Below are 20611 nucleotides of genomic sequence, written 5' to 3' on the forward strand. Positions count from 1 at the left end.
ATAAACCAATCATAATCAAAGAAAACGTGTCATTATTCCGTGTTATATACCTGTGTAAATACTATACATATATAGCTATATATACTTGGCATGAAATTATATCTGTCAGTAATTTTTATAACGTCGACTTACTCTTCATATTATGTATCTTGAAGTAATCGTGAAAAATAAAATAACATTATTGTATTAAATAATTATTTGGTTCAATTACTTAGGTACATTAATTTTTCTAACATCACATAAAGATAATTCATGTAGTATTACATGAGAGACTAGAAAAATGAGATGTTGAATGAATGAGGTAGAGGATCCATTCTTTAAGTTTGTGGAGCTTCCTACTTAAAGGATGGATACCGGTCTTACCACTGACTGGTCGTAAATGAAGTTGTAGATATATATATATATACTTAGCGATCGGAATAACTTCGTTAACGCGTTTCGGTGTATGACATTATCGTAGCAGAGGTAGCCTCGAAATGTCGCTATATGTTTTTAGATTTACTAGAAACATAATATTTAAATATCTCCAAAACATATGCAATGCCACCCACTCTTGAAACTAAATTTGTCACCGGCTTTCGAGATTCAACATGACAGTTGTTATCATCACCACAACAAGTGTGTTAGAAATATCCTATTATTTTTAACAAAACTACATTTTAGTATTTAAATAAACACTCTTTTGAGTTATACGTTTTGGGTTTATTTGCAGTAAACAGAGATGACTTCAAATTTTCACCAATTTGGCTTAGGGTCCTTCAAAAAAAGAGCATACCAATTCTTGAAAGGCCGGCAACGCACTCGCGAGCCCTCTGTCATTGAGAGTGTCCATGGGCGGCGGTATCACATAACATCAGGTGAGCCTCCTGCCCGTTTGCCCATGGACACTCTCAATGGCAGAGGGCTCGCGAGTGCGTTGCCGGCCTAAATTAGCCTAAATCAGTTAAAAATTTAAAAATTATGTAAAATAATTGTAAATTTATAATAATACATAACATCAATCCGGTAAAAAAGTGTTTTCTAAAAAGGGTAAAGGTTATGTCAATAAAAGACATTAAAAAATCTATATTTACATTCAAATTGTTTTTATAACACAGGGGGCTCGACTGATGTTAAGTGATATGATGGACACTCTAAATGCTCAGAGGCTTGCGGGTGCGTGGCCGGACTTTTAAAAAAAGGCCAAACCATTAACTCATTTCACTCAATTCATCCCAAAAAATTATAGAGTATTTCTTTCATTCAGTTAAACTATCCAAACTCCATTGGTAAAAATAGCATGCATATTATTCTATACAAAATGCTTTCATTTGTCTTAAGGAAGCAAAACAACTATAGGTATGTACAGTGTACATAGTTCAAGACATGTGACACAAGGAACTATTAATCACATACCCAAGCCACGTCAGCTTTCATGGAGGGATAAATATAATTAGAATTACGAAACTCTGCTTTATTTTGCCATCGTTAACTTTTTATAGCTCTAAAAATACTTTTGTCTTCAAAAGAGGTGAATTTTTTATTGTTCTGTGTTCGATTAGTCTCTAGTTTTATACTTGGCTAGGATACTATGGAGTGGCACAAACGGACATTTTAAAAATAGAGAATGCAAAGATAACACGAGAAAGTATATTTAATTAGGAATGGAGTTAAAAAAATGTATTCGTAATAAGTTGTATTATCTTTACTTATAGTTTGATTTTTATAATAAATTAAAGCACAATCATTCATTTGTTTTAATATCCAATGACTTTTAAGACGTTAAAGTATTTTTAATACTCTTACGTGTTCTGGAGTGAGATCTTTACTGAAATAAATGGCTAATGATAATGTAAAGAATTAATTTTTTATCGAGTATCAAAGAGATATAGTTCCGACACTTTATTCCCAGGACAATTATGAAATAACACGCGTTATAATTCCATTTTTAATTGTTAAAAATACACTAAATTAATCTACCATAAGATTCCATATTTAAGTTTCCCAAAAACTTTGGACAATAGCTTTAAAATCCCCTCCGACACGTCAACGCAATCATTAACAACGTGTCCCGTCTAAACTGAATTGTATTGTCGGAGTGAAAATGGAAAAACTGTCGGTCCTATGTCGGAATGTATTGAAACAATTTCACGCGTCATAAAGTATTGCCTGGGTATTCGAGGCATTTCGAGATGGTATAACATCGATCCGTTGGCGTCCGTCGCGAATGATATTAATCGATCTGTTTGATATCTGTATACTTTTTTGAAATTCTCATGATCTTTTGAAAATGGAATAAATATTTTAGTTATATTTCACAAAATGAATAAGCCTTAGTTAGTATTTATAATAAAATTGACATGAATACAGTATAATCGAAAGTTTTCAAAAGTAAATTAAAATTAAGGGTATTGGTTTTTCATTATAATTAACGAAAAATTTAACCAACAAAAACACTTTTACATTGTAACCTTACCCACGCATACCTATATAGGGATACGATTACATACCTATATGTATATTCATTTCTAAACAGAAAAATTCATGCTAATATTTACCAATTTGAAAAATACATAAATAACAATTGCAAAATTTCATTACATACATAAATATCTAACGAAAACAATCAAAAGCGGTCATGATTTTGTGTAATCCACTGTAGCTGACCAATCAACACTCCCTACTGGGGCTAATACTCCGGGGATTGGAGACTCTAATACCCTTTGAAGGGGGTATAAGACATAGGGGAATGTTATTGGGGATTTCTTCATCAAGATTTTTCTTTACGCCTTGTCTTTATGCCTGACTTTGAGCAATCTAAATTCAAAGAGAGCTTCTTTTGTCCGATAATATATTTTTTATTCATATAAACTATCTAAAACTATCATTAGTATAGTATAATATGTAAGTATGAAAATACGTATACAGTGCACAATCACCCTTCAGCATATTACTTTTTTTATAAATCTTTAATTTCATAAATATTGATATACAATTATTAATGTTAGTTAAACCATTTGTCCACATAGGACGCTGTTGGTGACGCACAAGTTGCATCAAAATCATCATGCAAAATAGATGCATATGCCTTATCGTTCAATATATGTTCATGTTATAGGTCCTTAATTATAGAATACATACTGTGAAAGTTGAATTGTAACTATAATTAGCTTTTTTAATATTTTACGATGTTTTATACATAGTTAACATACCTAAGTGAATTATATAGGGGGGGGGGGGGGCTAGATATAGCAAACCCTTAAAGCCCAACAACACACCGGCACTAAGCTTCTCGGCGTTGCAGGTGCCCATGAGTGGTGGGTACCATTTTATTCAAAGTTGTACCTGCTAATTATATAATATGACATTATATACGTACCACAATGAATGGCGCAGTTATTAATGTTACTATGAATATGAGTAAATATGTTTGTATTCTCGGAATATTCAACGATGACGCTTGTACCTACATGTATCGTTCTATATTCAAAATTCCCTTAATAATTGGTACGAATAGTGTCATACAAAATGCATTAAACATAAGCTTTTTTTACTATAGAATGGCGTGTTTATAAAAATACTCTTAAACATATTATGAATTACTCACTAAAACATTGAACTTCTCTCGTTCCTTAATTGAAAACTTTGTTCAGAGACTTAACACTGGTCAGGTACTAATGGAAGAATGACCCTTGGGGTCAAAGCATTAATTAATTGGTAGATTTCCCAGAGAGCGCTATAGTCCATTAAGCCAGGGTTTTAAGTCGGAATGGTCATTTCCACACCCTCCAATGACCACTGACAAAGAGCCCTGGTACATAACATGTCGTTTGATGACAAAGTTTTTTCTATACTGGTTGTATTCTACTGTTTTATTCAGGTCCCGTGACCAGAGAGGTAGCCGTTAATTGGATTAAAGATTGTTGATAAGGGCTTTTAATCTGTGCACAACTTGAGTGACATTTCATTACGCTGTATATATAAGCTTTCGATCGGGTGTCTTAAATAATTTCATGTATTTTTTTTTCTTTAAACGGGCAGTTGGCTGACCTGATGTTATACCACCCATCGATAGATACTCTCTATGCAAAAGGCTCGCGAGTGCGTTGCCGGCGTTTTTAGAACTTGTATGTATAATTTAAGCCAGCATTCCAGTAAAATTACACTTTTGAATTTCTTGTGGCTCTGGGTCATTCAAGGTCTATTTAAATGATTCATACTTAATTTTTTGAGCGATTATTTGCATTATTGTTGTGGTTACAAGCTAACGTGCGTGTGTTTTCTAAAAATTTTAAAAAACTTGTATTTAATTCGAAATAGTAATTAGTTAACGTATAAATAAACGTTTTACATTCAATTAGATAAAGCATATTTTGATTTGTTTATCCGTTAAAGATATAAATAAATTCAAGTTTGCCTGAACTGATGTAAAGGAAAAAACAACTGTATCAAAATACGAAATCACTTGATATGGTCGTTCTAAGCAAACCTTCTCATTGATTAAATCTAGATTAGCAACTTTAATTAGATTTTGGTACATAATCTTACTTAGCTAAGGTCACGACTCTTAACACCGTTATAATACAGGAACTAGTTTCGCATAATTAAATTGAATAAGTTAAGAGATTAATTTGAATATAATTTATTACTCTGCTAGTTTACGCTTTTTGCTATTTAATGATTCTGTTGTATGACTTTGATCAGATGTGTTACGTAGTCTTTTGTAATATATATTGCACTAATAATATGTGTTATCAACTGTCAGACCCTTTTTTGTAAATTTAATCAGCATAGCAATCTTTACATAACTACTTTACCTAACATCTTGTAGCAACGTAGCGTTCTTTTTAATTAATTGTATTATTTTAATGCATGAATATGTTGTATTATAAATTATATATCTAAGCGCATTCTGAAATGCGTGTACCAATAAGGCGGCGGCAGACAGAGGTGCACGCCAGGCGGCCTGTCACAGCAGGATACCGTCGGTTAAATTGAAAAACAATCTCCCACCATTTTCGCTCGCCGAACGTAATAAATCTATGTACAAAAATTCTACACGTTATTTATGAAATATATCCGAACGAACCCGAACTATCTGATTACACTAACGTACATGAAGAGAGAAACGGCGATATAATAGTATACATTTTATACTAATAGTTAAAAAGTAGGTTCGATCTTCGGTCTTGCTGTATAAGTGTATATGTGCCCATTTAACACTCGCTTGTACGGTGAAGGAAAACATCGTAAGAGAACCGCCTTGCAAAGACAAGTTAAAGACAAGAAAAGCAAGACCCAAAAAGTCGACGGTATGTGTCAGGCACAGGAGCTTGATCACCTACTTGCCGATTCAGGCATTTGAGGTCTAGACCTAAGGTTATAGCGCCATTGGTACATATAAAACATTACTAACCATAAGTAAAATGGAAAACTATGATAGTTTGCCGTAAATCGAAAAAGTAAGGTCACGGCAGAATGTTAAAATTTTTGTTACAATGTTTCCTTAGCAGTATTTTAATAATTTATTTATTTAATAACATATAGCTCGAAACATAGAAAGGATATTAAGATTATAATTTTATTTTATGAGAGAATTATTGTATATGCCACAGATATTAAAAAATAATATACATCTCAAATAAACATGTTATACAAATCTACAGTGCTATTGTAGGTACTGTTATCGATTCTAGGTATAATTTTGGGTTATTTTAATAAAATCTTCACTTTTGAAAGATATCTATGTATTAAAATTAGGTTAATCAATCGTAGTTTTTTTTAATTATTATACCTACTGATTAATTAAAACTTTAAAAAAAAATTGATTTTCATAATAGTTTATCATCATATTATTTTAATTCCGCACAGAGGGAGATCTAGCCTTTTTAATAGAACATGAGCAAAAGGGCTTACCTGATGTTTAGTGATATCACCGCCCATAGACAGTCATTACCAGAGATTTAGCGAGTGTATTTTAAGAATAAATCTGGAAAAAAGCTAGAATGTTGTATTTGAATATAAAAGTCCAGTAGTGTAGTTCATAGCATTGTGGGTACTGCGGTATTAATTGCATTAATCATGCCCAGTGACAGCTATTACATTTTTGGTGCTCGACTTTTGGTTACATCTAGCCCACGCGAACGAACTTCAATTACGAACATGAAACAATGAACGTTTCATTTCTATTTGAAACAACTACAAGACGAAATTAATGTTCAGTAATGCTATTAATGATATCGAAGTATGGTTAACGGAGATGGCGTGTAACACGGTATCCTGGGTAGAAAAATCTTTGATTACCTTAGATGATTGAGACACCTTAAATGAGTCTTCCCCTGTTAATCGAGATCACAGGGGTTAGTAGAACCAGGCTCAAGCACTCTGCTAGCGGGAGAACCTATAGGGTGCGATATACCTAGGTAACACAGAAATTTTTTAGAAAATGAATTTGTAGAAAGTTGCCGCCAATACTTTAACATTATTGTTTTTCGAAGTAATCTCCGTTTCTCTCTACACATCGTCGCATTCGATGGAACCACTGAGAAAAGCAGTGGGCCTATTCTTCTATGGCATTTTCGTACGCTTTCACTGCATATTCAGGCCTCGTAAAGTGAAATAATAAAAAATAAATCAGTGGTGCTACAACCTCTTTAGGTCTTGGCCTCAGATTTCTTAATCTGTTCCATGATAATTTTTTTTAAATCTAATAGGCAAGTAGGTGATCAACCTGCAGTGCCTGACACACGCCGTCGACTTTTTGGGTCTAAGACATGTCGGATTCCTCGCGATGTTTTCCTTCACCGTTCGAGCAAATGTTAAATGCGCACATAGATAGAAAGTCCATTGGTGCACAGCCGGGGATCGAACCTACGACCTCAGGTATGAGAGTCGCACGCTGAAGCCACTAGGCCAACACTGCTCTAAAGCTCTAGTTTTGGGTTCGCAGCTCCATCACCTGTGACGATGTCAAATACAGCATTTGAGTCACCACCGTTGAACTTATCTAACATTTGGCGACACTAGTCCATGCGAAGATGTTTCTGGTCGTCGGTGAAAGTATGGGGAATCCATCTGGTACAAAGCTTCCTGACGCCTAAATGTTCGAGTAATATTTTTTGAAGTTGACTCATACCAATGCCTAGGCTTTCCCGTATCTGTTGATAGGTCACTCTCTTATCTTCCACCATAAACCAATTGTAAATACTGGCACGAGATGGGGCTTCATTAAGAAATGCTAATCGCAGCCTATCATAGCTTTGTTGTTGAGTAAGCCCACAACGAAATTCATAATAAATCATTGACCGTAAATTTTCTCGCGTTAGGTTCATTTTCACGTGTAATAAGAGTTTAAGATTTGCCGCCTATTCACAAAAACAAATGACAAATGAATGCAATATACTACATTAGGTTACCAAAGAGTTCTAAAATTGAAATTCAAAAAAGTTTTAATTAGTTATGTTTCTATCTGGCCAATTCTTAACATTTTCAGTGTTACCCACGTACAAAAACTACCTCGAGTAGTTCAAAACGCTTTTGCATTCTGCCGGAACGTGAGAGGTGTAACCATATGGCGTCGTAATAGTGTGGGCTACGTGGGTGGGAGGGGACGAGCGAAACTACTCCATCTTTACTCTAAGATTCAAACGAGACAAAGAACTCCTAATAAAATTTGATAAGAAATATATATACACAACGCACTCGTGATAAACAATGACTTTTCGTCGTCTTAAACCAATATCCTAGCGATGATAATTGATACCACCGCCCATGGTCACTCTCAATGCCAGAAAGCTCGCGAGTGCGTTGACGGCCTTTGAATAATTCTTACCAGCTGTTCCAGATAGAGGTGGTGCGCGGCAAATACTGCCTTAAAAACGCTCAGTTGTGGAACGACGGACGTTGATGTGATACGGGTGGAATTTCGTATAGCTAGTGCCTTATCAACTGTATTGAGACACCTAAAATGGACCATTACGTATAGTTCAAGCCATAAAATGTCAGAATTAATACAGTGACATCAATCAAAGTGAATTGCTATAGAAGACACTAATAAAGAGGATAAAAAGTAGGCAACAAGCAATAAACACTACTTATCTCGTAAATACTGCCCAGGAGCGCAATTCTTGTGTCTCTCAAGCGATAGAACCTCTAACTGTAGCAAGGAAAATGAAGCTTTATTACAAAGTATAAACGGCTTATATTTCCTTAAAACCAGCTACTTTATATGCAGGTTCTTAAGTAGAATGACCGTAACTTGTTGTTTACGAATATGATCTTTATTACTATGTTATAGTGTTCAAGTTTTAATGGAATCTTTGACGAAGGTTGCAATTATATTAACGTTAAATAGAGAATAAAGCCATAGTAGTGTATAAAAAATCAATATTACATTTTTTACCAACATTGCGAAGATCGATTAAGTTTTAAAAGCGTTTATGCATTATGGTATGACTTTATTACCAACATTATCGCGGTAAAACTACGCAAGAAAATTGAAAATTATAGGTTTTTATAACATCCATTTATGAACGTAATCTTCGTACTTATTATGAATTCAATATACTCATTAAATTTTAATGTAATGTTGAATATTTTGATGTAAATTGTTTATATTATGTGGTATTTGAGTTGATTGCTTTAATTTCAGAATACGTAAACATTTTAAAAAGGGGTTCACAGACTCTACATAATTCTAGTTTTATTCAGTAAAAATAAACAATATTCAATTTTGAACTAAGGATATTTTTACATTGAGAAACACATATCTTCAATGTTTAGAGGTTAATTCCTACATAATTTATAATTAATAAAGTAGTAACACATTTTATAATTGGTTTTTTGGGACGTCCACATAAATGTGAAAATTAGTCCATCTTTGTGATATTAACCAACATTATTGATGACGTAATTATAAAGTTTTATTATTTTTGAAACACAGATAAAGCAGCATAATTTTCTTTAGGTCTGTGGCAATGATTGCATGTGGTAATATATTTTCTCTACCACTAATAAACTAATACAGAAATAATAGATTTTCCTTTATATAGCAATAATAAAGTAAATTGAGCCTATAAACAAATGGTGCTACAACCTTCTAGGTGTAGGCGTCACATTTCTGTACATGTTTTGAATGTTTTTTTCTAATAGGCAGGTACGTGATCATCCTTCTTTACCTGACATATGCCGTCGACTCTTCTTAAGGCATGTCGGTTTCCTCGCGATGTTTTCCTTCACCATACGATTAAGTGTGTACACAGAAAGTCCATTGTTACAGAGCCGGGGATCGAACCTCAGGGAAGAAGCCACTAGGCCAGCACTGCTCATGCCTACTTCTCACTGCCTATAATTTTCTTTTATTATTTTACTTATCCTATTGTTACTTTGAAATAGGCAAAGGCTTCGTCTAATGTATGTAAGCTATCTAATGGTTAGATATAACTCGAAGGTTACAAACATACAAACACGGTCTCGATTGGTTTCGCCATGTATGGCAGTGCAATCATCAATTATAGGCGATTGTAACGGAGATCAAAGCGAGCGGTACTCAGCTCTGAATTAACTGATGTTAGACTTATTAATAGAATGCGATTACTATAGTACGTACTCGTATAAGTATTTCCTTTAGTGTTTGAGTGTATTAGATGGATGTGTGTTTGAGAATTGGCATAAGTGCAACCCTCAACCCTGAGTTCGTGCGTTCGAATCACGGCTGCAACTATTGATTTTTCTTTGTAAATGCGCAATAAATACCTACTTACTCCTACGGTAAAGGCGAGATCGAGAAACAACACAAAACAAAAAAAAACAAAACAAAACAAAAGAAACTTTAACAAAAGTTCTTCCAAATAAAGCAACTATCTGGAAACTATATATTTGTCTTCATAATATTTATTTTTAATCTATAAAAAATCTTTTCAGCCTCAGATTTCTGTATCTGTTTCATGAACATTATTTTGTCAATCGTATAGACAAGTGGGTGATCGGCCTTCTGTGTAACAAACACCGTCAACTTTTTGGATCTAAGGCAAGCCTCACGATGTTTTCCTTCACCGTTCGAGCGAATGTTGAATGCGCGAAAGAAAGTCCATTGGTGCACAGCCGGGGATCGAATCTACGACCTCAGGGATGAGGGTCGCACACTGAAGCTACTACGCCAACATTGCTCTTATTTTTAATCTACAGTAAGTCTTTACTGTATTTGAGAGATTCCCTGTATTATATTAATTATTTAGATTTCTTGTATTATGATTATGTCTAGGTTGGACTATAATCAATATAATACTGGCAAAGTAGGTTAACGATTATAAATTTTCGCAGACTAAACAAAGGTTCTGAAATCGTGAGGCCCCAAGCTGCTTCGATGTATTCTAAGCAATGTCGAGACTCAGTCTTCGTTGATTTATGAACAGTCGATAAATTTATAAGATTGAAAATAACAAGTAAAGTAGATAAAATACATTTGAGATTGAATATAAATACAATTTGTTTGCAAATTGCTATTTTAAAGTTATTGACGTTAAAGTTGTTGAAACGAGTTATAGAACATATGTATTTAAAAAGAAGTTTATTATTTATTATACATTAAAATATTGTTTTTAAATCTGTAAAAACTTATCAGAACTGTGCTCTGTAGGTCAAGAGAGCTACAATGCAGATAATTACATATTTTATTAATATTAACATTTTTAAGTTTATTTTTTTTATGAAAAATATCAATAACTTTTATCGCGTTACAGTGATTCAATTTAAATATAACCGGGCATATATGACAAATAATTTAATTATTTAAAATATAAATTAAATTATTTGCCATATATAAGTGATAAACACAAAAGATGTTATATTCTATGGTAGCAGCTATGACATCAAATCATTTGGTAGAATTTTACCAGTGTCGTGTTTACGGGTAAGTACCTACTGACTAGGTACCTACTGTACCTACTGGTACTGGTACTTACAAAAACATAGGAACTATAAAGGACTAAAAAGACAATTCGGACCGACTAATAAGTAGGACTTTGATGATAACGTGTTTCCTTTCGAATAAACTTGAAGTGTTTTCTCCCCCAATTTTTGGTACTTAATAAAAGCAATGATAAAAATATGATGCGTTGGCGATAATTATTTCTCGTAGATCGAATGTTAAGTGTCAAATTCAAAACTGTAATTTTTCATTTTATGACATTCTATGACGCAAACAAGTGACATCGAGTATCAGATATTTAAAAAAAAGGTATATATGTAGTTGTAAATACAAAATTGTAAAATTGTGAGTAACGATTAAATAGATCATAGCGAAAAATCTGACCTATTTACTTATGTTTACAAACATAACCTAGGCTAATGATGAACGTCAGGGCGTGCTCAAAGGTAATCAAGGGGCCATTGACCTCTGATAATGACTGTCCAATGACGGTGCACATGGGCACGAGCTACTGGGCAGATGTCGAGTTTTCGTGATTAGCGCCCGATGAAAGATACGGATTACAGATGTTTTATTAAACACTCATTAATGAACATTGTATAAACATAGTAGATTGATGTTTAGTCTGATTTATGCACTTTAATTAGTCTGTGGTTTTAGTGATTATGTATTCCAAGGTATTTTTTTTGTTTGTGGTTGTAACAATATACTGCTTTGTTTTAATTTAAGTTCAATGCATACCGCGCTTTGTGTTACATTTCCGTTAAATGAATAAAGCTATAACTTGCTTACATATTCAATAAAACAAAACAAAAAATGCATTCGCTTTTGGCTTGATTTTTGGGAATTACGAGATCTAAGAATAACATTCAGTGATTTTATTTGGGTAATTTCGTAAGATGTCGATACTAAAAATTTAAAACTAAGTTATGGCGTTTTGTATTAAGTAGTTAATGATGTCTTAAAAAGTTCATCAAATACAATCTTTACGTAATTTTATTTGATCAACAAATCTTATTTCAATTAGGTGATAGTCTATATCAAATTTCAACTCCATCTCAAATTTACTAACATTGAGACGTCAAATGAATGAAGACTAATATTTTATAGCATGACTTTCAAAAAGAAAGTGATGTTAAGCAAATTGAATAAAGTGCGGACGCAGCAGTATTGAATTATATTCATATCTCAATTACAGTTCATATACAGCTTATTGAAAGCTTTGAGAAATACATATATGCAATAGTAATCTTTATTCTGTTTTTTTATACTTAGAAAAAGATTTAAAAAAACCAAACGTCTGTATGTATGTTCAACACAAATATGACAGATAGTGTCTGGCATAACCTAATAAGGTTAAATATTCGGTATTTCTTTAGAAATACTGCTCATATTCTTTGCCGTCGGATGGCCCACATATAGCTGGAAAGACGCAATGAAGAAGGACATACGCGAGCTTCAAGTGCTAGAATAAAAAGTACTTCGGGGCGCTGTGCCACTGGAGTTTATAAAAATGAAAATGATTCTGAAATTTATAATTGATATTATATAACATTTGAAGAATTTTGTACAGAAAAACAGATTCAGTCGCATTCAAATCTATTTAAGGTAGGTACATTAACTAAAATTATACCAATATTTACCCCTTTTGTTACCAATTGCTTGTGCTCGTTGATTCAATTGCCATGTCTCGTTCTAAAAACGGAAGTATTCGGTTAAGTATTTTAGTATATTATATTTTCATGAGTGTAGTTGCCGGGAAGTTGGCTATAGTGGTTCGATGCACAGAAGTCCTAAAGACTTCTACTGAAGTATCTACCAATATATGTACACTTTTCCCACCGCGTAGAATCATGTTATAGTTTAGCACCTATAAACTTATTGTAATGACTGACAACAACGCATAAAAAATACAATAACATTACTAACTCTTTATTTCTAATTGTCTAAAAGTTTTCGTTCTAATAAGTCACAATAATACGTAGAATAATACAAAATATTTTTACCTCTTTTTACTTTGTAATATGCTTTTATTACGAATAAGTTTCAATAGACGTTATAAAATAAAATTGTATTTTTTTGTTTTTATGTCGAATGTAATTTTTTTTTAACTTATCATGGCATCTATGATATTTGTTACAGAAATCCTCGGAGCAGTAAGGTCGCTCCGTGAAGCCTGCGGAGTGCCCAGGAGACTTCTGTGTTTCTGGAAGTAGCTGGGCTGGCTTAGTTAGCCAGAACTTTACGCACAACGGACCTAGTAAGAATCTAAGTGCAAACTGAGTCCACCAACCTTTAACCTTTATCCATGGAATTTATGAAATAGACAAGACTAGTAGGCATTCAATGCGTGCGTTCAGTTCGCGCCTGCAAATCGACGGACTTTTCGCTTGTTAACGTTTATGCGGAAAATATATGATTCTAAATTTACGTTTCAGTTTTCAATCGTGGGCGTAGAACGTAGAAGAACTGGCAGTAAACTATCCGGCATCGTGTGACAGGCACAGGATGCTGATCGAAGAAGAATAATAATCAATAAAACAGATACAGAAATCTTATAGACAATCAAGTTTTAGGTGCTCTGGTTACTTTCTATTATAATATGTATATAGGTTAAAGGTCAAACAAATACCTGTAATATGGAAATCACTATTAAATTACATATAATATTTACGTCCTCCTCCTTTTCCTCTTGCAATTCCCAGATAGCGAATAATTTTCAGAAGTACTGAAATGACATGTCGGATTAGGTACATATAATGTACAACCCGGAGGTACCAAATTAGTCTCTTGACGATCTATTGATTGCTTTTTAATAACTGCGGTCAAGGAAAAATGAATCATATATAGAAATAGCGCTTCGTGCTCTACATCACATAAACAAGCAATTTTTTTAGTCAAGTATATATTCCATCTAAAATTAAGCTGTTTACTGACTTGAACCAAAGCCGATCAACGATTCATAATCGCCTTTCTATCGATGCATAAATCTGCATAATAATCCTATTTTCATAGAATTGGCTAGATTGAGTAGCACCCAATCTGATATCAAGCGGTGCGAGTGACATGTAAATCGTGATCGGGCGGGGATTCGAATGCGCTACCACAAACTACCGGTGCCACTGCGCTGACTCAGCAAATTTTGGACCACCTGCCAACTGAGGCAGAGAATATACGCTCTTAAATACATTGCAATAAGAGCGTTATTAAACTGCATTGTTTTAAGCCCTTCGATAAAACTTTGGAGATACCGACGTCCTAACTAATTACGAACTGAACGATCTTATCGCTATCTAGGAGGTAACAAGACTTCTTAATTGAGCACAATTTATTTTCAAGAAAACTAGAAAAGTCTTAAGTATGTACTGTGTAATGTATGTAGCAAAAAAATACAGCAGAACAGCAATAATAAGAGCAGTTGTTAGAGTTAGTGGCAAAGCGAGTGATTTTTAATACTGAAGTCGTGGGTTCGAAGCCAGCTTTTTAACTTCGTAAAGTTTTCTTTGTCGATGTACAACAAACATGATACCATATTTATGAAAATTATGAAGTACTAGCTGGCCTGGCGAACATCGTACCGCCTAACAGTCGTTTCTTTATTTTTTTTTTAAATACTTATTGTGCTATTCGGGACACCGATCTAGCTAGTAAGATAAAAAAAAGAAAGGTGATAAGACAAGGTGACATACATTATGTCAAAAAATAAAAATTTACCTTCCCGGAACCCCTCCACTAACACTTGAACTTTATAATATGGTATTAAAGTTCAAATTGACTTTTAAGTATTATTACGAATATTATGTATGGGAATGTAGAAAAGTGTTGTTTTTAGACTTTTTCACTCAATTTTTTTTAAATTTTTCTCCGTAAGAACCATCCTCTTACTTCAAGGAATATTATAAAAAAGAATCAGACAAATCGGTCGAGCCGTTTTCATGTGATGTCGTGACAACGGAAAACGGGTTTCATTTTTATATATATATAGATATCGTGAGGAATGAAATAGTCAAAACCCATAAAACCTATACCTATATACATACTTGAACTTCTTTTCGTGGTTTTTTTTCAGAATCAAGACTGCAACAACAAACCCGCTCGCAAACATACAATTTATAATTGAGGTAAAAGCCTTGATATTTTTTGGCAAGGATGTGGGCCATCGCTATAATCAATAATAATTCAGGGTGAACGATTGGGAAGAAAATGTATAAAAGTGCTTTAGTAGTGACTAAGTTGGTTGAGCTGGTAGAGCTTTCATTCGTGGAGAAACACACAAAACTCTCACATCTACTTATCTAAGAAGAAACAGCAGTCTTTATGTTTCTGCGCATATATTTTTCTAAAGGTTAATTTCCTCTTTGTGATTCCGTGATTAATAATTAAACCCCGCATTTATTTCTCCACGCCTCTTAAAAGATTCCCATATCTAACAAAGATTATCTCAGGTAGAATATAGCATATGTCGACCTTCGTCAAAACTATGTATATAATTTCTTTTTTGAATCTTGATCCTTCAAATGCTAAAAAAGTGTGGATGTTTTTAATCTACAGTTTAAGATTGACGGGTTCAGTCGGACGCAGGTAAAAACTTTGATTAAAAATATTTCAGCGAAAGATTGGAAGGGAAAATTATAAGTCAAATACACTTGATAAACATCGAAGTTAAGTTAAAACTCTTTAGTTTGTATTTAAAAATAGAACATTCTACAGATATTCTAAGAGTAGAAATATTCAAATTAAGAATTCTTAATAGAATAATTGAAACATTAATGATCTGATGTTTTATGTAAAGACTATATTTCATAAAGAGTTTTTATTTTATTATTTCATAGTTCATAGAGGTTGTATTATGTTTTATATGCTACAGTGAAAATCGCACTCCGACATTGTAACATGCGAATAGATTTATGAAAAGAATTCTCAAATCGAACGCATTCAACAGACGCTCGGTCGAGGACCCTTGGAAAAAATCGAAGTAAAACCATCCCCTAAAATTATTTTAGAGAAAAGAAAGGAACTTAATACAGTCCCCACCTCCCTTGGCGCACCCCTTGCGGGCGTGTTTGGGTAGCGTTATGTATGTGTGAGTGCCCTCGGCGAAGCGCCTGACAGCTGGGTAGAGCCGTGTAGACGAACTCGAGTACTGACTGCAAAAACGATTAGATGACTTAAAAACACTGTTCTTTCACACACCTAGATTTACACAAGACTAGATTTTTTAAAGTAATTAACGAAGTAACAAGGTCTTTGTATTTTAACAGGTTAATAACAAGCTCAGCCCACTGAAGTATTTCCGAACCAATTCAACTTAAGGTCCTTCTAGAAAGGAGCGTACCATTTCTTAAAAGGCTGGCAGCGCGCTTACGAGCCTTCTGGCAGTGCGAGTGTCCATGGGCGGCGTTATCACTTAACATCAGGTGCGCATCCTGCCCGTCTGCCTCCTGTAATATAAAAAAGAATGCTTCAAAAAAAAACAATTTTATGTTATTATTTCTATTATATTTGTACATTTTGTTCTATAAAAATGGAACACATATTTGACATTTACCTAAATAGATTGAAGGTGTTAAGAGTACGATGATATTTTGTCAAATTACTACAGTTATTATGAAAAGTTTTTTTTTAAATTAAAAATAATTTAAATTTAATGCAGATCATATTATGTTCTTAAAAAATTATTAATATTGTTCTCTTGTTTTGGTGACTGTATTCTATTGAACCGTACCGGGCGGTGTCGGGAAATCAACACACACATCAACACTGTATGGTTCCCCACTGAAGGGACTCTCAGACTGACTACCGTCATATCAAATACATAACATCCATGTATAGGGAGTACTAAAGAGTTCTTACTCGTGCCATCAAATAGTTTTTGTTTGGTTTCAGAAAAAAAGTTTTTTTTTTAATATTGCCTCCAATATAATTAATTATACCACGCCAATAATTTTTGTAAAATAATAAGACTATGTTTATGTGTAAAGAACACACGTATATTTAATAATTATTTATTTATTTCCACGGCGTAAACAACGTTTTATGGTAAATTGATATTTATAATAATTTCGTAGTTTTATTTTTACAATAAATTGTGAATAACATAATAGTACTGAATAAACTGCCTATTATCTTCTTATTTTTTTACCATGTAAAGAAGCTATGCCTTAATAAATTTAAATATTTAAAAAGGTTAAATAATTTAATAATAATTGGTATAATTTTATTTATTTTTTATCCAATGGTTGAGGGAAAAAATACCTTAAATTATTCATAATTAGATTTACATCGAACTTACGCCTAAGCCTATTAGGTATAAATACTAAATTAATTAAAGCATATTATAAATTTTGTAATGACTACCGTATAGTATAATAATACGGATATAATTTTTATATTACTTACCCGATTGAGAACAATTGAAAGTGAAATATCCACTTCTGACACCCTCTTGCGTTTCACTTCACATATGTACGTGAAGTGAAACTTCTTGAGCTGAATCAACTTGAAGGGATTACATAGCTTTACGTCACCCTCGTGGTACCAATTTCATATGGAATAGAAATATGGGCCAGTGAATTTGACAACAAATTCAGACGAAGTACTGCAATCTAATTAGCATTAACACCAGAATGGTATATAAAGATTGATATGTACATTATTTAATCCATAATTTATCAAAAGAATCAAGTTATTGTACTCCAGTTATAAACAAATCTGTGATCAAATGTTAAAATGTTCTTTAATATGTTCACTATAGAAGTTAAGGGTTAATGATATTATTTTGTATGATGTATTTCATAAAATTAAAAAAATCTTTATTCAATAAAAAGTTAAATTTTTAGCAGATATTGGAGCCCCTGAACTAAGTCTTGGGAGACCTGTACATCTGGGTACTCCGCTCTTCTTATTTGTTTGACTATTATCCGCGTAACAGGTCTGTTTAGATTATCGCCTAAGTAGATCTTGCTAGCCACTTGTCATCAATTCCATAATTTTGTTCTTCACATAGGAAAATTATATTTAATTTTAATAGTTATTGCTATATATTTAGTCAAGATTCTTTGTTAACCAAGATATTTTGTTATTTTAATTTAATTTTTGCTCTTTTGCTCTCAAAATCATACATGTTACGAGGAGGACAATCAGATACATGAATATATGTTTTATAACTTAAGAAGGCGCTAACCAGATCCATGCAACTTCCTCACAATCGAGTAGCCCACAATATCTCAACACACAACTCACAAGGGGACTCTTTGTATCGTAGAAGTCGCGTGGGTCCGCCATGCATCCGCGAATATACACTGTAAATACCTGTGTAGAAATAAAGAAAATAACAGCAAGATTTTTAAAACGACTCGGCGAAAGGTCTGCATGGAGTCGCTGAAAACCTAGTCATTTCTTAACACAGTTTTATTGTAAATCAGTAATGTCGCCATGGTGTATTCAATTTTTGGGGGTTTAATAATTTACTGAAGAAATGTTAGCTAAATTGTGTAACCTCAAAAGACTTACAAAAGCGCATAGATTATTATTCATAAGATATACTTACGTTTATCTCATATACTAATGATACAATATTTTCAGTTTTAAAATCATACTTTTTATATTAACAAACCTTAGAATTGGTGTAAAAACGTACGCGAAGCTATTTAACAACCCTTAAGCCCCAGAGACAAAAATGTTGAGTTGCAGAATTTCGCGGCTTCCCAAAACTTTTATTCTGTTAGCGTAAAGTTCCGCAAGTCATCATCTACCTTGGTTCTTTGGGCAAAGGGATGCGGCGTCACCTGGGACCCACCTGCCAATTGATTGAGAGAGCTTTTACTTAACCGCCTTTGTTTCAGGGTTCCTCTGGGAATTACTGGTTCTATAGCCAAAGTACTACTTAATTGCAACTAGACTTGAACTGTCAAATGCGCCGTTTGTCTCGACTTTGTCGGTAAATAAAGATTTTTATAACTGTGGTATAATTATTAACTATTTTTTTTAGACTACAAGGTTTATACTGTTACTAGGGTATTTGATAGCTAGATAATGTGTGTATTACCAAATCAGTCCTAAGCATCATGAAAATGTCTCAGATCACTGACATTACCAGTACAAAAAGTACATTATGAAGTGCTCGAGATATTATCCTATTAATAAACGAATTAACTTCTTTTAACGATTAATATGAAGTATGTTAACTTATTTATTTAAACCTATTGTTTGTCCTCAAATTTCGTAATAAAACTTTAATTTAGGATGTAATAAAAATAATAATTTAATCCAAAAACACTATAGTATTTTTTTATGATCATAAAACTATCGTAAAATACCATATCGTACCAAACATTTGTATGAAAAAACCTCTATGTGAGAACAAAATGCGTATCCCAAGTACAGCTAAGTCACTTAGCTGTAAATCGATATAGCTACCGTTGGCACTACAAAAGCGTCTCCAAGGACGACAGGCCATATACAAAAAATATAAGCAATAAATCCATCAAACATCAACAGTAGCAAATCCTGTTATTTGCATACAACACGTACAATGAGCTTTTGTTTGTTTGCCAAAATTTGCGAGAAATTTTAATCCTTTGACGCGCCGATACAAAAGGGTTTTGAGACGATGATGCGTAGTTTGTTTAGGAGTCTTAGTAACATTTAAATAGACCTATTCGTTACGCATTCTTGTTTATTTTTTGTCCCAGTTATGACTGTTAGATTACTAGAATAGGTAACCTGTAACCCAACGAGCCGAGGTGGACATATTTCAGCGTCTACAAGTTATCTGAAGATTTAGATTCCGTGGACCCAATTCAGGACATAATACCCCTGTTTATTCCTCCTCGATTTCTCTTTATCATACTTGTAACTATTTATTAATTAAGTAACTCACTCTTGAACATTTATCTTAAACGTATGAAGCTTAAGTAGCTTTTAATAAAAACTACCAACCTGGGCGCTTGATCATCATTGAACATCATCATTCCATCGCCTATTGTCATAAAAATATCTTACATTAATTTCGAGTCAAAATAAAGTTATAATTTTATTCATTCAATACCAAAAACATATTAAGCTTGGATTTCAACCAGCAACTTATCACCTCATATCTCGCAGAATCACGATCTCATTTTTATATAAAACATTGGCTTTGTATCAAAATGATAAAAGTATTACGCAGGCGTAGTTCGAGATACGTTGCGTGCGGCCACACAATGAGCCCGACAGAGATTGATGACTACACATTCAACGAATACATTACGATTTTTGCTTTCATTTCATTCGATACGAATAGCAAGGTTATGATACAGTAATACTGAGGTGATAAGCTTTTTCGCTTTAACGATTTATGGCGAACATTTTCGAAGTAGCGCAACTTAAATTATCGTCGTGATACGTGTTACAATGAAAAAAAAGTGTGAGTGTACTAGGTGTACACACGTAAGAAGTGAAACTTCTTTATGACCTTATTTTTCGAAAAGTGATCTACTATATGCAAAATAAAGTTAAATTAGATAAAGTTTAACAAAAGGCTTTTATTATCATAGATATGAATACAAATACAATTATTTCATTTTACCTTATTACTACTAAGATTATTACAGAATTTCATTAATTGTAATAGAATTATTACTATCATTGTTATCGTTATTATATATTTTTGTTATTAATGGCTTCGAATCTCTTCGGATCAACCGTGGTAGGGACAAGAAAAAG

This window comes from Pieris napi, chromosome 5, assembly GCF_905475465.1.
Source record: "Pieris napi chromosome 5, ilPieNapi1.2, whole genome shotgun sequence".
Lineage (NCBI taxonomy): Eukaryota > Metazoa > Arthropoda > Insecta > Lepidoptera > Pieridae > Pieris > Pieris napi.